Source organism: Hydractinia symbiolongicarpus, chromosome 6, assembly GCF_029227915.1.
Source record: "Hydractinia symbiolongicarpus strain clone_291-10 chromosome 6, HSymV2.1, whole genome shotgun sequence".
NCBI lineage: Eukaryota > Metazoa > Cnidaria > Hydrozoa > Anthoathecata > Hydractiniidae > Hydractinia > Hydractinia symbiolongicarpus.
The window spans coordinates 27,409,771-27,428,292 of NC_079880.1; the positions used below are offsets into that span (position 1 = coordinate 27,409,771).

At 36.9% G+C, this 18,522-nt stretch overlaps 1 long non-coding RNA gene across 1 annotated transcript in view; it reads right to left on the reverse strand.

Moving 5' to 3' along the window:
- The window catches only part of LOC130647896 (uncharacterized), a 46,513-nt gene that overhangs the window by 15,752 nt on the left and 12,239 nt on the right, over window positions 1-18,522 (reverse strand). Inside the window, exon 2 of the long non-coding RNA XR_008982898.1 lies at window positions 7,354-7,386. This is a non-coding gene — a long non-coding RNA (uncharacterized LOC130647896). The remainder of the gene's footprint in view (window positions 1-7,353; window positions 7,387-18,522) is intronic.

Below are 18,522 nucleotides of genomic sequence, written 5' to 3' on the forward strand. Positions count from 1 at the left end.
TCGCTAAATACATGTTTGTACGAATATGTGACGCAACCGTTGTAACTCAAACGGACTGATACCGCTAGAAAGTCATTGAAATGAAGTTTTTGAAACTGTCTCTATTTCTTCAGCGCGCGATAACGGCTAGGATTGGTCCCACAGTAAAAAAAGACTTATTTATCTAAATTTTTAATAACAGCGCTACCACAGAGCATAGTGTATTCGCTGAATTCCAGCAATCATGTCGAATTAAGAAGAATGTTATTCCTTGGATCCAATTGGCTCATTTATTGCATTTATAAGGTCACAGTCCAAAGTTAGTTCAATTAAGTCCCACCGTCAATCGTTTCACTGTTAAAGGCGATGCAACCTAGTAAAATCAGAAAAATATCGCTAAATACATGTTGGTACGAATATGTGACGCAACCGTTGTAACTCAAACGGACTGATACCGTTAGAAAGTCAATGAAATGTAGTTTTTGAAACTGTTGCTACTTCTTCAGAGCACGATAACGGCTAGGATTGGTCCCACAATAAAAAATGTCTTTTTTATGTAAATTTTTAAATGTAGCGCTACCACAACGCCCAGTGTAACCGCTGAGTTCCGGCAATCATGTCAAATTAAGAAGAATGTTATTTCTTGGAGTCCAATTGTCTCATTTATCACATTTATAAGGTCAGAGGCCAAAGTTAGTTGAATTAAGTCCCACACTCAATCATTTCATTGTTAAAAGCGATATAACTTAGTAATATCGGAAAAATGTCACTAAATACATGTTGGTACGAATATGTGACGCAACCGTTGTATCTCAAACGGATTGATACCGCCAAGAAGTCAATGAGATGTAGTTTTTGAGAATGTCTCTATTTCTTCAGTGCGTGCTAACGGCCAGGATTGGTTCCACAGTAAAAAAAGACTTATTTATCTAAATTTTTAAAAAAAGCGCTACCACAGAGCATAGTGTACCCGCTGACTCCCAGCAATCATGTCGAATTAAGAAGAATGTTATTCCTTGGAGTCCAGATGGCCCATTTATCGCATTTAAAAGATCAAAGTCCAGAATCAGCTTAATTAAGTCCCACAGTCAATCGTTTCACTGTTAAAAGCGATGCAACCTAGTAATAGCGGAAAAATATCGCTAAATACATGTTGGTACGAATATGTGACCCTGCCGTTGTAACTCAAACGGACTGATACCGCTAGAAAGTCATTGAAATGAAGTTTTTGAAGCTGTCGTTCTTTCTTCAGCACGCGATAGCGGCTAGGGTTGGTCCGATAGTAAAGAATGACTTATTTATTTAAATTTTTAAATGAAGCGCTACCACAACGCCCAGTGTAACCGCTGAGTTCCAGCAATCATGTCAAATTAAGAAGAATGTTATTTCTTGGAGTCCAATTGTCTCATTTATCACATTTATCAGGTCACAGTCCAAAGTTAGTTCAATTAAGTCCCACCGCCAATCGTTTCAGTGTTAAAGGCGATGCAACCTAGTAATAACAGAAAAATATCGCTAAATACATTTTGGTACGAATATGTGACGCAACCGTTGTAACTCAAACGCACTGATACCGTTAAAACGTCATTGAAATGTTGTTTTTGAAACTGTCTCTATTTCTTCAGCGCGCGATAACGGCTAGGATTGGTCCCACAGTAAAAAATGACTTATTAATCTAAATTTTTATAAGAAGCGCTTCCACAGCGCCCAGTGTAATCGCTGATTTCCAACAATCATGTCAAATTAAGAAGAATGTTATTTCTTGGAGTCCAATTGTCTCATTTACCACATTTATCAGGTCACAGTCCAAAGTTAGTTCAACTAAGTCCCACAGCCAATCATTTCATTGTTAAAGGAGATATAACTTAGTAATATCGGAAAAATGTCACTAAATACATGTTGGTACGAATATGTAACATAACCGTTTTATCTCAAACGGATTAATACCACCAAGAAGTCAATGAGATGTAGTTTTTGAGAATGTCTCTATTTCTTCAGTGAGTGCTAAAGGCCAGGATTGGTTCCACAGTAAAAAAAGACTTATTTATCTAAATTTTTAAAAACAGCGCAACCACAGAGCATAGTGTATTCGTTGATTTCCAGCAATCATGTCGAATTAAGAAGAATGTTATTCCTTGGAGTCCAATTGGCCCATTTATCACATTTATAAGGTCACAGTCCAGAATCAGTTCAATTAAGTCCCACAGTCAATCGTTTCACTGTTAAAAGCGATGCAACCTAGTAATAGCGACAAAATATCGCTAAATACATGTTTGTACGAATATGTGACGCAACCGTTGTAACTCAAACGGACTGATACCGCTAGAAAGTCATTGAAATGAAGTTTTTGAAACTGTCTCTATTTCTTCAGCCCGCGATTACGGCTAGGATTGGTCCCACAGTAAAAAAAGACTTATTTATCTAAATTTTTAAAAACAGCGCTACCACAGAGCATAGTGTATTCGCTGAATTCCAGCAATCATGTCAAATTAAGAAGAATGTTATTCCTTGGATCCAATTGGCTCATTTATTGCATTTATAAGGTCACAGTCCAAAGTTAGTTCAATTAAGTCCCACCGTCAATCGTTTCACTGTTGAAGGCGATGCAACCTAGTAAAATCAGAAAAATATCGCTAAATACATGTTGGTACGAATATGTGACGCAACTATTGTAACTCAAACGGACTGATACCGTTAGAACGTCATTGAAATGTAGTTTTTGAAACTGTCTCTATTTCTTCAGCGCGCGATAACGGCTAGGATTGGTCCCACAGAAAAAAAAGACTTATTAATCTAAATTTTTAAATGAAGTGCTGCCACAGCGCCCAGTGTAATCGCTGATTTCCAACAATCATGTCAAATTAAGAAGAATGTTATTTCTTGGAGTCCAATTGTCTCATTTATCACATTTATCAGGTCACAGTCCAAAGTTAGTTCAATTAAGTCCCACAGTCAATCATTTCATTGTTAAAAGCGATATAACTTAGTAATATCGGGAAAATGTCACTAAATACATGTTGGTACGAATATGTAACACAACCGTTGTATCTCAAACGGATTGATACCACCAAGAAGTCAGCGAGATGTAGTTTTTGAAAATGTCTCTATTTCTTCAGTGAGTGCTAAAGGCCAGGATTGGTTCCACAGTAAAAAAAGACTTATTTATCTAAATTTTTAAAAACAGCGCTACCACAGAGCATAGTGTATTCGTTGAATTCCAGCAATCATGTCGAATTAAGATGAATGTTATTCCTTGGAGTCCAATTGGCCCATTTATCACATTTATAAGGTCACAGTCCAGAATCAGTTCAATTAAGTCCCACAGTCAATCGTTTCACTGTTAAAAGCGATGCAACCTAGTAATAGCGGCAAAATATCGCTAAATACATGTTGGTACGAATATGTGACGCAACCGTTGTAACTCAAACGGACTGATACCGCTAGAAAGTCATTGAAATGAAGTTTTTGAAACTGTCTCTATTTCTTCAGCGCGCGATAACGGCTAGGATTGGTCACACAGTAAAAAAAGACTTATTTACCTAAATTTTTAAGTGAAGTGCTGCCACAGCGCCCAGTGTAATCGCTGATTTCCAACAATCATGTCAAATTAAGAAGAATGTTATTTCTTGGAGTCCAATTGTCTCATTTATCACATTTATCAGGTCACAGTCCAAAGTTAGTTCAATTAAGTCCCACAGTCAATCATTTCATTGTTAAAAGCGATATAACTTAGTAATATCGGAAAAATGTCACTAAATACATGTTGGTACGAATATGTAACACAACCGTTGTATCTCAAACGGATTGATACCACCAAGAAGTCAATGAGATAATTGGTTCCACATTAAAAAAAGACTTATTTATCTAAATTTTCAAAAACAGCGCTACCAAAGAGCATAGTGTAATCGCTGATTTCCAACAATCATGTCAAATTAAGAAGAATGTTATTTTTTGGAGTCCAATTGTCTCATTTATCACATTTATCAGGTCACAGTCCAAAGTTAGTTCAATTAAGTCCCACAGCCAATCAATTCATTGTTAAAGGCGATATAACTTAGTAATATCGGAAAAATGTCACTAAATACATGTTGGTACGAATATGTAACATAACCGTTTTATCTCAAACGGATTAATACCACCAAGAAGTCAATTAGATGTAGTTTTTGAGAATGTCTCTATTTCTTCAGTGAGTGCTAAAGGCCAGGATTGGTTCCACAGTAAAAAAAGACTTATTTATCTAAATTTTTAAAAACAGCGCTACCACAGAGCATAGTGTATTCGTTGAATTCCAGCAATCATGTCGAATTAAGATGAATGTTATTCCTTGGAGTCCAATTGGCCCATTTATAACATTTATAAGGTCACAGTCCAGAATCAGTTCAATTAAGTCCCACAGTCAATCGTTTCACTGTTAAAAGCGATGCAACCTAGTAATAGCGGCAAAATATCGCTAAATACATGTTGGTACGAATATGTGACGCAACCGCTGTAACTCAAACGGACTGATACCGCTAGAAAGTCATTGAAATGAAGTTTTTGAAACTGTCTCTATTTCTTCAGCGCGCGATAACGGCTAGGATTGGTCACACAGTAAAAAAAGACTTATTTACCTAAATTTTTAAAAACAGCGCTACCACAGAGCATAGTGTATTCGCTGAATTCAGCAATTATGTCGAATTAAGAAGAATGTTATTCCTTGGATCCAATTGGCTCATTTATCACATTTATAAGGTCACAGTCCAGAATCAGTTCAATTAAGTCCCACAGTCAATCGTTTCACTGTTAAAAGCGATGCAACCTAGTAATAGCGGCAAAATATCGCTAAATACATGTTGGTACGAATATGTGACGCAACCGTTGTAACTCAAACGGACTGATACCGCTAGAAAGTCATTGAAATGAAGTTTTTGAAACTGTCTCTATTTCTTCAGCGCGCGATAACGGCTAGGATTGGTCCCACAGTAAAAAATGACTTATTAATCTAAATTTTTAAAAGAACGCTTCCACAGCGCCCAGTGTATTCGCTGATTTCCAACAATCATGTCAAACTAAGAAGAATGTTATTTCTTGGAGTCCAATTGTCTCATTTATCACATTTATCAGGTCACAGTCCAAAGTTAGTTCAACTAAGTCCCACAGCCAATCATTTCATTGTTAAAGGCGATATAACTTAGTAATATCGGAAAAATGTCACTAAATACATGTTGGTACGAATATGTAACACAACCGTTGTATCTCAAACGGATTGACACCACCAAGAAGTCAGCGAGATGTAGTTTTTGAAAATGTCTCTATTTCTTCAGTGAGTGCTAACAGCCAGGATTGGTTCCACATTAAAAAAAGACTTATTTATCTAAATTTTCAAAAACAGCGCTACCAAAGAGCATAGTGTAATCGCTGATTTCCAACAATCATGTCAAATTAAGAAGAATGTTATTTTTTGGAGTCCAATTGTCTCATTTATCACATTTATCAGGTCACAGTCCAAAGTTAGTTCAATTAAGTCCCACAGCCAATCAATTCATTGTTAAAGGCGATATAACTTAGTAATATCGGAAAAATGTCACTAAATACATGTTGGTACGAATATGTAACATAACCGTTTTATCTCAAACGGATTAATACCACCAAGAAGTCAATTAGATGTAGTTTTTGAGAATGTCTCTATTTCTTCAGTGAGTGCTAAAGGCCAGGATTGGTTCCACAGTAAAAAAAGACTTATTTATCTAAATTTTTAAAAACAGCGCTACCACAGAGCATAGTGTATTCGTTGAATTCCAGCAATCATGTCGAATTAAGATGAATGTTATTCCTTGGAGTCCAATTGGCCCATTTATAACATTTATAAGGTCACAGTCCAGAATCAGTTCAATTAAGTCCCACAGTCAATCGTTTCACTGTTAAAAGCGATGCAACCTAGTAATAGCGGCAAAATATCGCTAAATACATGTTGGTACGAATATGTGACGCAACCGTTGTAACTCAAACGGACTGATACCGCTAGAAAGTCATTGAAATGAAGTTTTTGAAACTGTCTCTATTTCTTCAGCGCGCGATAACGGCTAGGATTGGTCACACAGTAAAAAAAGACTTATTTACCTAAATTTTTAAAAACAGCGCTACCACAGAGCATAGTGTATTCGCTGAATTCCAGCAATCATGTCGAATTAAGAAGAATGTTATTCCTTGGATCCAATTGGCTCATTTATCACATTTATAAGGTCACAGTCCAGAATCAGTTCAATTAAGTCCCACAGTCAATCGTTTCACTGTTAAAAGCGATGCAACCTAGTAATAGCGGCAAAATATCGCTAAATACATGTTGGTACGAATATGTGACGCAACCGTTGTAACTCAAACGGACTGATACCGCTAGAAAGTCATTGAAATGAAGTTTTTGAAACTGTCTCTATTTCTTCAGCGCGCGATAACGGCTAGGATTGGTCCCACAGTAAAAAATGACTTATTAATCTAAATTTTTAAAAGAACGCTTCCACAGCGCCCAGTGTATTCGCTGATTTCCAACAATCATGTCAAACTAAGAAGAATGTTATTTCTTGGAGTCCAATTGTCTCATTTATCACATTTATCAGGTCACAGTCCAAAGTTAGTTCAACTAAGTCCCACAGCCAATCATTTCATTGTTAAAGGCGATATAACTTAGTAATATCGGAAAAATGTCACTAAATACATGTTGGTACGAATATGTAACATAACCGTTTTATCTCAAACGGATTAATACCACCAAGAAGTCAATGAGATGTAGTTTTTGAGAATGTCTCTATTTCTTCAGTGAGTGCTAAAGGCCAGGATTGGTTCCACAGTAAAAAAAGACTTATTTATCTAAATTTTTAAAAACAGCGAAACCACAGAGCATAGTGTATTCGCTGAATTTCAGCAATCATGTCGAAATAAGAAGAATGTTATTCCTTGTAGTCCAATTGGCCCATTTATCACATTTTATAAAGTCACAGTCCAGAATCAGTTCAATTAAGTCCCACAGTCAATCGTTTCACTGTTAAAAGCGATGCAACCTAGTGATATCCGAATACTATCGCTAAATACATGTGGGGTTGAATATGTGGTCCAACCGTTGTAACTCAAACGGACTGACACCGTTAGAAAGTAGTTGAGATGTAGTTTTTGAAACTGTCGCTCTTTCTTCAGCACGCGATAACGGCTAGGATTGGTCCGACAGTAAAGAGTGACTTATTTATTTAAATTTTTAAATGAAGCGCTACCACAACGCCCAGTGTAAACGCTGAGTTCCGGCAATCATGTCAAATTAAGAAGAATGTTATTTCTTGGAGTCTAATTGTCTCATTTATCACATTTATCAGGTCACAGTCCAAATTTAGTTCAATTATGTCCCACCGTCAATCGTTTTACTGTTAAAAGCGATGCAACCTAGTAATATCAGAAAATATCGCTAAATACATGTTGGTACGAATATGTGACGCAACTGTTGTAACTTAAACGGACTGATACCGTTAGAACGTCATTGAAATGTAGTTTTTGAAACTGTCTCTATTTCTTCAGCGCGCGATAACAGCTAGGATTGGTCCCACAGAAAAAAATGACTTATTTATCTCAATTTTTAAATGAAGCGCTTTCACAGCGCCCAGTGTAATCGCTGAGTTTCAACAAACATGTCAAAGTAAGAAGAATGTTATTTCTTGGAGTCCAATTGTCTCATTTATCACATTTATCAGTTCGCAGGCCAAAGTTAGTTGAATTAAGTCCCACAGTCAATCATTTCATTGTTAAAAGCGATGCAACCTAGTGATATCCGAATACTATCGCTAAATACATGTGGGGACGAATATGTGACGCAACCGTTGTAACTCAATCGGATTGATACCGTTAGAAAGTCAATGAAATGTAGTTTTTGAAACTGTTGCTACTTCTTCAGAGCACGATAACGGCTAGGATTGGTCCCACAGTAAAAAATGACTTTTTTATTTAAATTTTTAAATGAAGTGCAATCGCAGTGTAATCGCTGAGTTCCAGCAATCATGTCGAATTAAGAAGAATGTTATTCCTTGGATCCAATTGGCTCATCTATTGCATTTATAAGGTCACAGTGCAAAGTTAGTTCAATTATGTCCCACCGTCAATCGTTTCACTGTTAAAAGCGATGCAACCTAGTAATATCAGAAAAATATCGCTAAATACATGTTGGTACGAATATGTGACGCAACTGTTGTAATGTAAACGAACTGATACCGTTAGAACGTCATTGAAATGTAGTTTTTGAAACTGTCTCTATTTCTTCAGTGCGTGCTAACGGCCAGGATTGGTTCCACAGTAAAAAAAGACTTATTTATCTAAATTCTTAAGTGAAGCGCTTTCACAGCGCCCAGTGTAATCGCTGAGTTTCAACAAACATGTCAAAGTAAGAAGAATGTTATTTCTTGGAGTCCAATTGTCTCATTTATCACATTTATCAGGTCGCAGGCCAAAGTTAGTTGAATTAAGTCCCACAGTCAATCATTTCATTGTTAAAAGCGATGCAACCTAGTGATATCCGAATACTATCGCTAAATACATGTGGGGACGAATATGTGACGCAACCGTTGTAACTCAATCGGATTGATACCGTTAGAAAGTCAATGAAATGTAGTTTTTGAAACTGTTCCTACTTCTTCAGAGCACGATAACGGCTAGGATTGGTCCCACAGTAAAAAATGACTTTTTTATTTAAATTTTTAAATGAAGTGCAATCGCAGTGTAATCGCTGAGTTCCAGCAATCATGTCGAATTAAGAAGAATGTTATTCCTTGGATCCAATTGGCTCATCTATTGCATTTATAAGGTCACAGTGCAAAGTTAGTTCAATTAAGTCCCACCGTCAATCGTTTCACTGTTAAAGGCGATGCAACCTAGTAATATCAGAAAAATATCGCTAAATACATGTGGGGACGAATATGTGACGCAACTGTTGTAACTCAAACGGACTGATACCGTTAGAACGTCATTGAAATGTAGCTTTTGAACCTGTCTCTATTTCTTCAGCGCGCGATAACGGCTAGGATTGGTCCGACAGAAAAAAATGACTTATTAATCTAAATTTTTAAATGAAGCGCTACCACAGCGCCCAGTGTTATCGCTGATTTCCAACAATCATGTCAAATTAAGAAGAATGTTATTTCTTGGAGTCCAATTGTCTCATTTATCACATTTATCAGGTCACGGTCCAAAGTTAGTTCAATTAAGTCCCACAGTCAATCGTTTCATTGTTAAAGGCGGTATAACTTAGTAATATCGGAAAAATGTCACTAAATACATGTTGGTACGAATATGTAACACAACCGTTTTATATCAAACGGATTGATACCACCAAGAAGTCAATGAGATGTAGTTTTTGAGAATGTCTCTATTTCTTCAGTGAGTACTAAAGGCCAGAATTGGTTCCACAGTAAAAAAAGACTTATTTATCTAAATTTTTAAAAACAGCGCTACCACAGAGCATAGTGTATTCGCTGAATTTCAGCAATCATGTCGAAATAAGAAGAATGTTATTCCTTGTAGTTTCAATTGGCCCATTTATCATATTTATAAGGTCACAGTCCAGAATCAGTTCAATTAAGTCCCACAGTCAATCGTTTCACTGTTAAAAGCGATGCAACCTAGTGATATCCGAATACTATCGCTAAATACATGTGGGGTTGAATATGTGGTCCAACCGTTGTAACTCAAACGGACTGACACCGTTAGAAAGTAGTTGAGATGTAGTTTTTGAAACTGTCGCTCTTTCTTCAGCACGCGATAACGGCTAGGATTGGTCCGACAGTAAAGAGTGACTTATTTATTTAATTTTTTTAATGAAGCGCTACCACAACGCCCAGTGTAAACACTGAGTTCCGGCAATCATGTCAAATTAAGAAGAATGTTATATCTTGGAGTCTAATTGTCTCATTTATCACATTTATCAGGTCACAGTCCAAAGTTAGTTCAATTATGTCCCACCGTCAATCGTTTCACTGTTAAAAGCGATATAACTTAGTAATATCGGAAAAAATGTCACTAAATACATGTTGGTACGAGTATGTGACGCAACCGTTGTATCTTAAACGGATTGATACCGCCAAGAAGTCCATGAGATGTAGTTTTTGAGAATGTCTCTATTTCTTCAGTGCGTGCTAACGGCCGGGATTGGTTCCACAGTAAAAAAAAGACTTATTTATCTAAATTTTTAAAAAAAGCGCTACCACAGAGCATAGTGTACTCGCTGATTTCCAGCAATCATGTCGAATTAAAAAGAATGTCATTGAAATGTAGTTTTTGAAACTTTCTCTATTTCTTCAGCTCGCGATAACGGCTAGGATTGGTCCAACAGTAAAAAATGACTTATTTATCTCAATTCTTAAGTGAAGCGCTTTCACAGCGCCCAGTGTAATCGCTGAGTTTCAACAAACATGTCAAAGTAAGAAGAATGTTATTTTTTGGAGTCCAATTGTCTCATTTATCACATTTATCAGGTCACAGGCCAAAGTTAGTTGAATTAAGTCCCACAGTCAATCATTTCATTGTTAAAAGCGATGCAACCTAGTGATATCCGAATACTATCGCTAAATACATGTGGGGACGAATATGTGACGCAACCGTTGTAACTCAATCGGATTGATATCGTTAGAAAGTCAATGAAATGTAGTTTTTGAAACTGTTGCTACTTCTTCAGAGCACGATAACGGCTAGGATTGGTCCCACAGTAAAAAATGACTTTTTTATTTAAATTTTTAAATGAAGTGCTTACACAGCGCCCAGTGTAATCGCTGAGTTCCAGCAATCATGTCGAATTAAGAAGAATGTTATTCCTTGGAGTCCAATTGCCCCATTTATCACATTTATAAGGTCACAGTCCAGAATCAGTTCAATTAAGTCCCACAGTCAATCGTTTCACTGTTAAAAGCGATGCAACCTAGTAATAGCGGCAAAATATCGCTAAATACATGTGGGGTGGAATATGTGGTCCAACCGTTGTAACTCAAACGGACTGACACCGTTAGAAAGTAGTTGAGATGTAGTTTTTGAAACTGTCGCTCTTTCTTCAGCACGCGATAACGGCTAGGATTGGTCCGACAGTAAAGAGTGACTTATTTATTTAAATTTTTAAATGAAGCGCTACCACAACGCCCAGTGTAAACGGTGAGTTCCGGAAATCATGTCAAATTAAGAAGAATGTTATTTCTTGGAGTCTAATTGTCTCATTTATCACATTTATCAGGTCACAGTCCAAAGTTAGTTCAATTATGTCCCACCGTCAATCGTTTCACTGTTAAAAGCGATGCAACCTAGTAATATCAGAAAAATATCGCTAAATACATGTGGGGTGGAATATGTGGTCCAACCGTTGTAACTCAAACGGACTGACACCGTTAGAAAGTAGTTGAGATGTAGTTTTTGAAACTGTCGCTCTTTCTTCAGCGCGCGATAACAGCTAGGATTGGTCCCATAGAAAAAAATGACTTATTTATCTCAATTTTTAAATAAAGCGCTTCCACAGCGCCCAGTGTAATCACTGAGTTCCAGCAAACATGTCAATGTAAGAAGAATGTTATTTCTTGGAGTCAAGTTGGCTCACTTATCACATTTATAAGGTCACAGTCCAGAATCAGTTCAATTAAGTCCCACAGTCAATCGTTTCACTGTTAAAAGCGATGCAACCTAGTAATAGCGGCAAAATATCGCTAAATACATGTGGGGTTGAATATGTGGTCCAACCGTTGTAACTCAAACGGACTGACACAGTTAGAAAGTCGTTGAGATGTAGTTTTTGAAACTGTCGCTCTTTCTTCAGCACGCGATAACGGCTAGGATTGGTCCGACAGTAAAGAGTGACTTATTTATTTAAATTTTTAAATGAAGCGCTACCACAACGCCCAGTGTAAACGCTGAGTTCCGGCAATCATGTCAAATTAAGAAGAATGTTATTTCTTGGAGTCTAATTGTCTTATTTATCACATTTATCAGGTCACAGTCCAAAGTTAGTTCAATTATGTCCCACCGTCAATCGTTTCACTGTTAAAAGCGATGCAAACTAGTAATATTAGAAAAATATCGCTAAATACATGTTGGTACGAATATGTGACGCAACTGTTGTAACTCAAACGGACTAATACCGTTAGAACGTCATTGAAATGTAGTTTTTGAAACTGTCTCTATTTCTTCAGCGCGCGATAACAGCTAGGATTGGTCCCATAGAAAAAAATGACTTATTTATCTCAATTTTTAAATAAAGCGCTTCCACAGCGCCCAGTGTAATCACTGAGTCCCAGCAAACATGTCAATGTAAGAAGAATGTTATTTCTTGGAGTCCAGTTGGCTCACTTATCACATTTATAAGGTCACAGGCCAAAGTTAGTTGAATTAAGTCCCACAGTCAATCATTTCATTGTTAAAGGCGATATAACTTAGTAATATCGGAAAAAATGTCACTAAATACATGTTGGTACGAGTATGTGACGCAACCGTTGTATCTTAAACGGATTGATACCGCCAAGAAGTCAATGAGATGTAGTTTTTGAGAATGTCTCTATTTCTTCAGTGCGTGCTAACGGCCAGGATTGGTTCCACAGTAAAAAATGACTTATTTATCTAAATTTTTTAAAAAAGCGTACCACAGAGCATAGTGTACTCGCTGATTTCCAGCAATCATGTCGAATTAAAAAAAATGTCATTGAAATGTAGTTTTTGAAGCTGTCGTTCTTTCTTCAGCACGCGATAACGGCTAGGGTTGGTCCGATAGTAAAGAATGACTTATTTATTTAAATTTTTAAATGAAGCGCTACCACAACGCCCAGTGTAACCGCTGAGTTCCAGCAATCATGTCAAATTAAGAAGAATGTTATTTCTTGGAGTCCAATTGTCTCATTTATCACATTTATCAGGTCACAGTCCAAAGTTAGTTCAATTAAGTCCCACCGCCAATCGTTTCAGTGTTAAAGGCGATGCAACCTAGTAATAACAGAAAAATATCGCTAAATACATTTTGGTACGAATATGTGACGCAACCGTTGTAACTCAAACGCACTGATACCGTTAAAACGTCATTGAAATGTTGTTTTTGAAACTGTCTCTATTTCTTCAGCGCGCGATAACGGCTAGGACTGGTCCCACAGTAAAAAAAAGACTTATTTATCTAAATTTTTAAAAAAAGCGCTACCACAGAGCATAGTGTACTCGCTGATTTCCAGCAATCATGTCGAATTAAAAAGAATGTCATTGAAATGTAGTTTTTGAAACTTTCTCTATTTCTTCAGCTCGCGATAACGGCTAGGATTGGTCCAACAGTAAAAAATGACTTATTTATCTCAATTCTTAAGTGAAGCGCTTTCACAGCGCCCAGTGTAATCGCTGAGTTTCAACAAACATGTCAAAGTAAGAAGAATGTTATTTCGTGGAGTCCAATTGTCTCATTTATCACATTTATCAGGTCACAGGCCAAAGTTAGTTGAATTAAGTCCCACAGTCAATCATTTCATTGTTAAAAGCGATGCAACCTAGTGATATCCGAATACTATCGCTAAATACATGTGGGGACGAATATGTGACGCAACCGTTGTAACTCAATCGGATTGATATCGTTAGAAAGTCAATGAAATGTAGTTTTTGAAACTGTTGCTACTTCTTCAGAGCACGATAACGGCTAGGATTGGTCCCACAGTAAAAAATGACTTTTTTATTTAAATTTTTAAATGAAGTGCTTACACAGCGCCCAGTGTAATCGCTGAGTTCCAGCAATCATGTCGAATTAAGAAGAATGTTATTCCTTGGAGTCCAAATGGCCCATTTATCACATTTATAAGGTCACAGTCCAGAATCAGTTCAATTAAGTCCCACAGTCAATCGTTTCACTGTTAAAAGCGATGCAACCTAGTAATAGCGGCAAAATATCGCTAAATACATGTGGGGTGGAATATGTGGTCCAACCGTTGTAACTCAAACGGACTGACACCGTTAGAAAGTAGTTGAGATGTAGTTTTTGAAACTGTCGCTCTTTCTTCAGCACGCGATAACGGCTAGGATTGGTCCGACAGTAAAGAGTGACTTATTTATTTAAATTTTTAAATGAAGCGCTACCACAACGCCCAGTGTAAACGGTGAGTTCCGGCAATCATGTCAAATTAAGAAGAATGTTATTTCTTGGAGTCTAATTGTCTCATTTATCACATTTATCAGGTCACAGTCCAAAGTTAGTTCAATTATGTCCCACCGTCAATCGTTTCACTGTTAAAAGCGATGCAACCTAGTAATATCAGAAAAATATCGCTAAATACATGTGGGGTGGAATATGTGGTCCAACCGTTGTAACTCAAACGGACTGACACCGTTAGAAAGTAGTTGAGATGTAGTTTTTGAAACTGTCGCTCTTTCTTCAGCGCGCGATAACAGCTAGGATTGGTCCCATAGAAAAAAATGACTTATTTATCTCAATTTTTAAATAAAGCGCTTCCACAGCGCCCAGTGTAATCACTGAGTTCCAGCAAACATGTCAATGTAAGAAGAATGTTATTTCTTGGAGTCAAGTTGGCTCACTTATCACATTTATAAGGTCACAGTCCAGAATCAGTTCAATTAAGTCCCACAGTCAATCGTTTCACTGTTAAAAGCGATGCAACCTAGTAATAGCGGCAAAATATCGCTAAATACATGTGGGGTTGAATATGTGGTCCAACCGTTGTAACTCAAACGGACTGACACCGTTAGAAAGTCGTTGAGATGTAGTTTTTGAAACTGTCGCTCTTTCTTCAGCACGCGATAACGGCTAGGATTGGTCCGACAGTAAAGAGTGACTTATTTATTTAAATTTTTAAATGAAGCGCTACCACAACGCCCAGTGTAAACGCTGAGTTCCGGCAATCATGTCAAATTAAGAAGAATGTTATTTCTTGGAGTCTAATTGTCTTATTTATCACATTTATCAGGTCACAGTCCAAAGTTAGTTCAATTATGTCCCACCGTCAATCGTTTCACTGTTAAAAGCGATGCAAACTAGTAATATTAGAAAAATATCGCTAAATACATGTTGGTACGAATATGTGACGCAACTGTTGTAACTCAAACGCACTAATACCGTTAGAACGTCATTGAAATGTAGTTTTTGAAACTGTCTCTATTTCTTCAGCGCGCGATAACAGCTAAGATTGGTCCCATAGAAAAAAATGACTTATTTATCTCAATTTTTAAATAAAGCGCTTCCACAGCGCCCAGTGTAATCACTGAGTCCCAGCAAACATGTCAATGTAAGAAGAATGTTATTTCTTGGAGTCCAGTTGGCTCACTTATCACATTTATAAGGTCACAGGCCAAAGTTAGTTGAATTAAGTCCCACAGTCAATCATTTCATTGTTAAAGGCGATATAACTTAGTAATATCGGAAAAAATGTCACTAAATACATGTTGGTACGAGTATGTGACGCAACCGTTGTATCTTAAACGGATTGATACCGCCAAGAAGTCAATGAGATGTAGTTTTTGAGAATGTCTCTATTTCTTCAGTGCGTGCTAACGGCCAGGATTGGTTCCACAGTAAAAAATGACTTATTTATCTAAATTTTTTAAAAAAGCGTACCACAGAGCATAGTGTACTCGCTGATTTCCAGCAATCATGTCGAATTAAAAAAAATGTCATTGAAATGTAGTTTTTGAAGCTGTCGTTCTTTCTTCAGCACGCGATAACGGCTAGGGTTGGTCCGATAGTAAAGAATGACTTATTTATTTAAATTTTTAAATGAAGCGCTACCACAACGCCCAGTGTAACCGCTGAGTTCCAGCAATCATGTCAAATTAAGAAGAATGTTATTTCTTGGAGTCCAATTGTCTCATTTATCACATTTATCAGGTCACAGTCCAAAGTTAGTTCAATTAAGTCCCACCGCCAATCGTTTCAGTGTTAAAGGCGATGCAACCTAGTAATAACAGAAAAATATCGCTAAATACATTTTGGTACGAATATGTGACGCAACCGTTGTAACTCAAACGCACTGATACCGTTAAAACGTCATTGAAATGTTGTTTTTGAAACTGTCTCTATTTCTTCAGCGCGCGATAACGGCTAGGACTGGTCCCACAGTAAAAAATGACTTATTAATCTAAATTTTTATAAGAAGCGCTTCCACAGCGCCCAGTGTAATCGCTGATTTCCAACAATCATGTCAAATTAAGAAGAATGTTATTTCGTGGAGTCCAAATGTCTCATTTACCACATTTATCAGGTCACAGTCCAAAGTTAGTTCAACTAAGTCCCACAGCCAATCATTTCATTGTTAAAGGAGATATAACTTAGTAATATCGGAAAAATGTCACTAAATACATGTTGGTACGAATATGTAACATAACCGTTTTATCTCAAACGGATTAATACCACCAAGAAGTCAATGAGATGTAGTTTTTGAGAATGTCTCTATTTCTTCAGTGAGTGCTAAAGGCCAGGATTGGTTTCACAGTAAAAAAAGACTTATTTATCTAAATTTTTAAAAACAGCGCAACCACAGAGCATAGTGTATTCGTTGATTTCCAGCAATCATGTCGAATTAAGAAGAATGTTATTCCTTGGAGTCCAATTGGCCCATTTATCACATTTATAAGGTCACAGTCCAGAATCAGTTCAATTAAGTCCCACAGTCAATCGTTTCACTGTTAAAAGCGATGCAACCTAGTAATAGCGACAAAATATCGCTAAATACATGTTTGTACGAATATGTGACGCAACCGTTGTAACTCAAACGGACTGATACCGCTAGAAAGTCATTGAAATGAAGTTTTTGAAACTGTCTCTATTTCTTCAGCGCGCGATAACGGCTAGGATTGGTCCCACAGTAAAAAAAGACTTATTTATCTAAATTTTTAAAAACAGCGCTACCACAGAGCATAGTGTATTCGCTGAATTCCAGCAATCATGTCGAATTAAGAAGAATGTTATTCCTTGGATCCAATTGGCTCATTTATTGCATTTATAAGGTCACAGTCCAAAGTTAGTTCAATTAAGTCCCACCGTCAATCGTTTCACTGTTAAAGGCGATGCAACCTAGTAAAATCAGAAAAATATCGCTAAATACATGTTGGTACGAATATGTGACGCAACTATTGTAACTCAAACGGACTGATACCGTTAGAACGTCATTGAAATGTAGTTTTTGAGACTGTCTCTATTTCTTCAGCGCGCGATAACGGCTAGGATTGGTCCCACAGAAAAAAAAGACTTATTAATCTAAATTTTTAAATGAAGTGCTGCCACAGCGCCCAGTGTAATCGCTGATTTCCAACAATCATGTCAAATTAAGAAGAATGTTATTTCTTGGAGTCCAATTGTCTCATTTATCACATTTATCAGGTCACAGTCCAAAGTTAGTTCAATTAAGTCCCACAGTCAATCATTTCATTGTTAAAAGCGATATAACTTAGTAATATCGGAAAAATGTCACTAAATACATGTTGGTACGAATATGTAACACAACCGTTGTATCTCAAACGGATTGATACCACCAAGAAGTCAGCGAGATGTAGTTTTTGAAAATGTCTCTATTTCTTCAGTGAGTGCTAACAGCCAGGATTGGTTCCACATTAAAAAAAGACTTATTTATCTAAATTTTCAAAAACAGCGCTACCAAAGAGCATAGTGTAATCGCTGATTTCCAACAATCATGTCAAATTAAGAAGAATGTTATTTTTTGGAGTCCAATTGTCTCATTTATCACATTTATCAGGTCACAGTCCAAAGTTAGTTCAATTAAGTCCCACAGCCAATCAATTCATTGTTAAAGGAGATATAACTTAGTAATATCGGAAAAATGTCACTAAATACATGTTGGTACGAATATGTAACATAACCGTTTTATCTCAAACGGATTAATACCACCAAGAAGTCAATTAGATGTAGTTTTTGAGATTGTCTCTATTTCTTCAGTGAGTGCTAAAGGCCAGGATTGGTTCCACAGTAAAAAAAGACTTATTTATCTAAATTTTTAAAAACAGCGCTACCACGGAGCATAGTGTATTCGTTGAATTCCAGCAATCATGTCGAATTAAGATGAATGTTATTCCTTGGAGTCCAATTGGCCCATTTATCACATTTATAAGGTCACAGTCCAGAATCAGTTCAATTAAGTCCCACAGTCAATCGTTTCACTGTTAAAAGCGATGCAACCTAGTAATAGCGGCAAAATATCGCTAAATACATGTTGGTACGAATATGTGACGCAACCGTTGTAACTCAAACGGACTGATACCGCTAGAAAGTCATTGAAATGAAGTTTTTGAAACTGTCTCTATTTCTTCAGCGCGCGATAACGGCTAGGATTGGTCCCACAGTAAAAAATGACTTATTCATCTAAATTTTTAAAAGAACGCTTCCACAGCGCCCAGTGTATTCGCTGATTTCCAACAATCATGTCAAACTAAGAAGAATGTTATTTCTTGGAGTCCAATTGTCTCATTTATCACATTTATCAGGTCACAGTCCAAAGTTAGTTCAACTAAGTCCCACAGCCAATCATTTCATTGTTAAAGGCGATATAACTTAGTAATATCGGAAAAATGTCA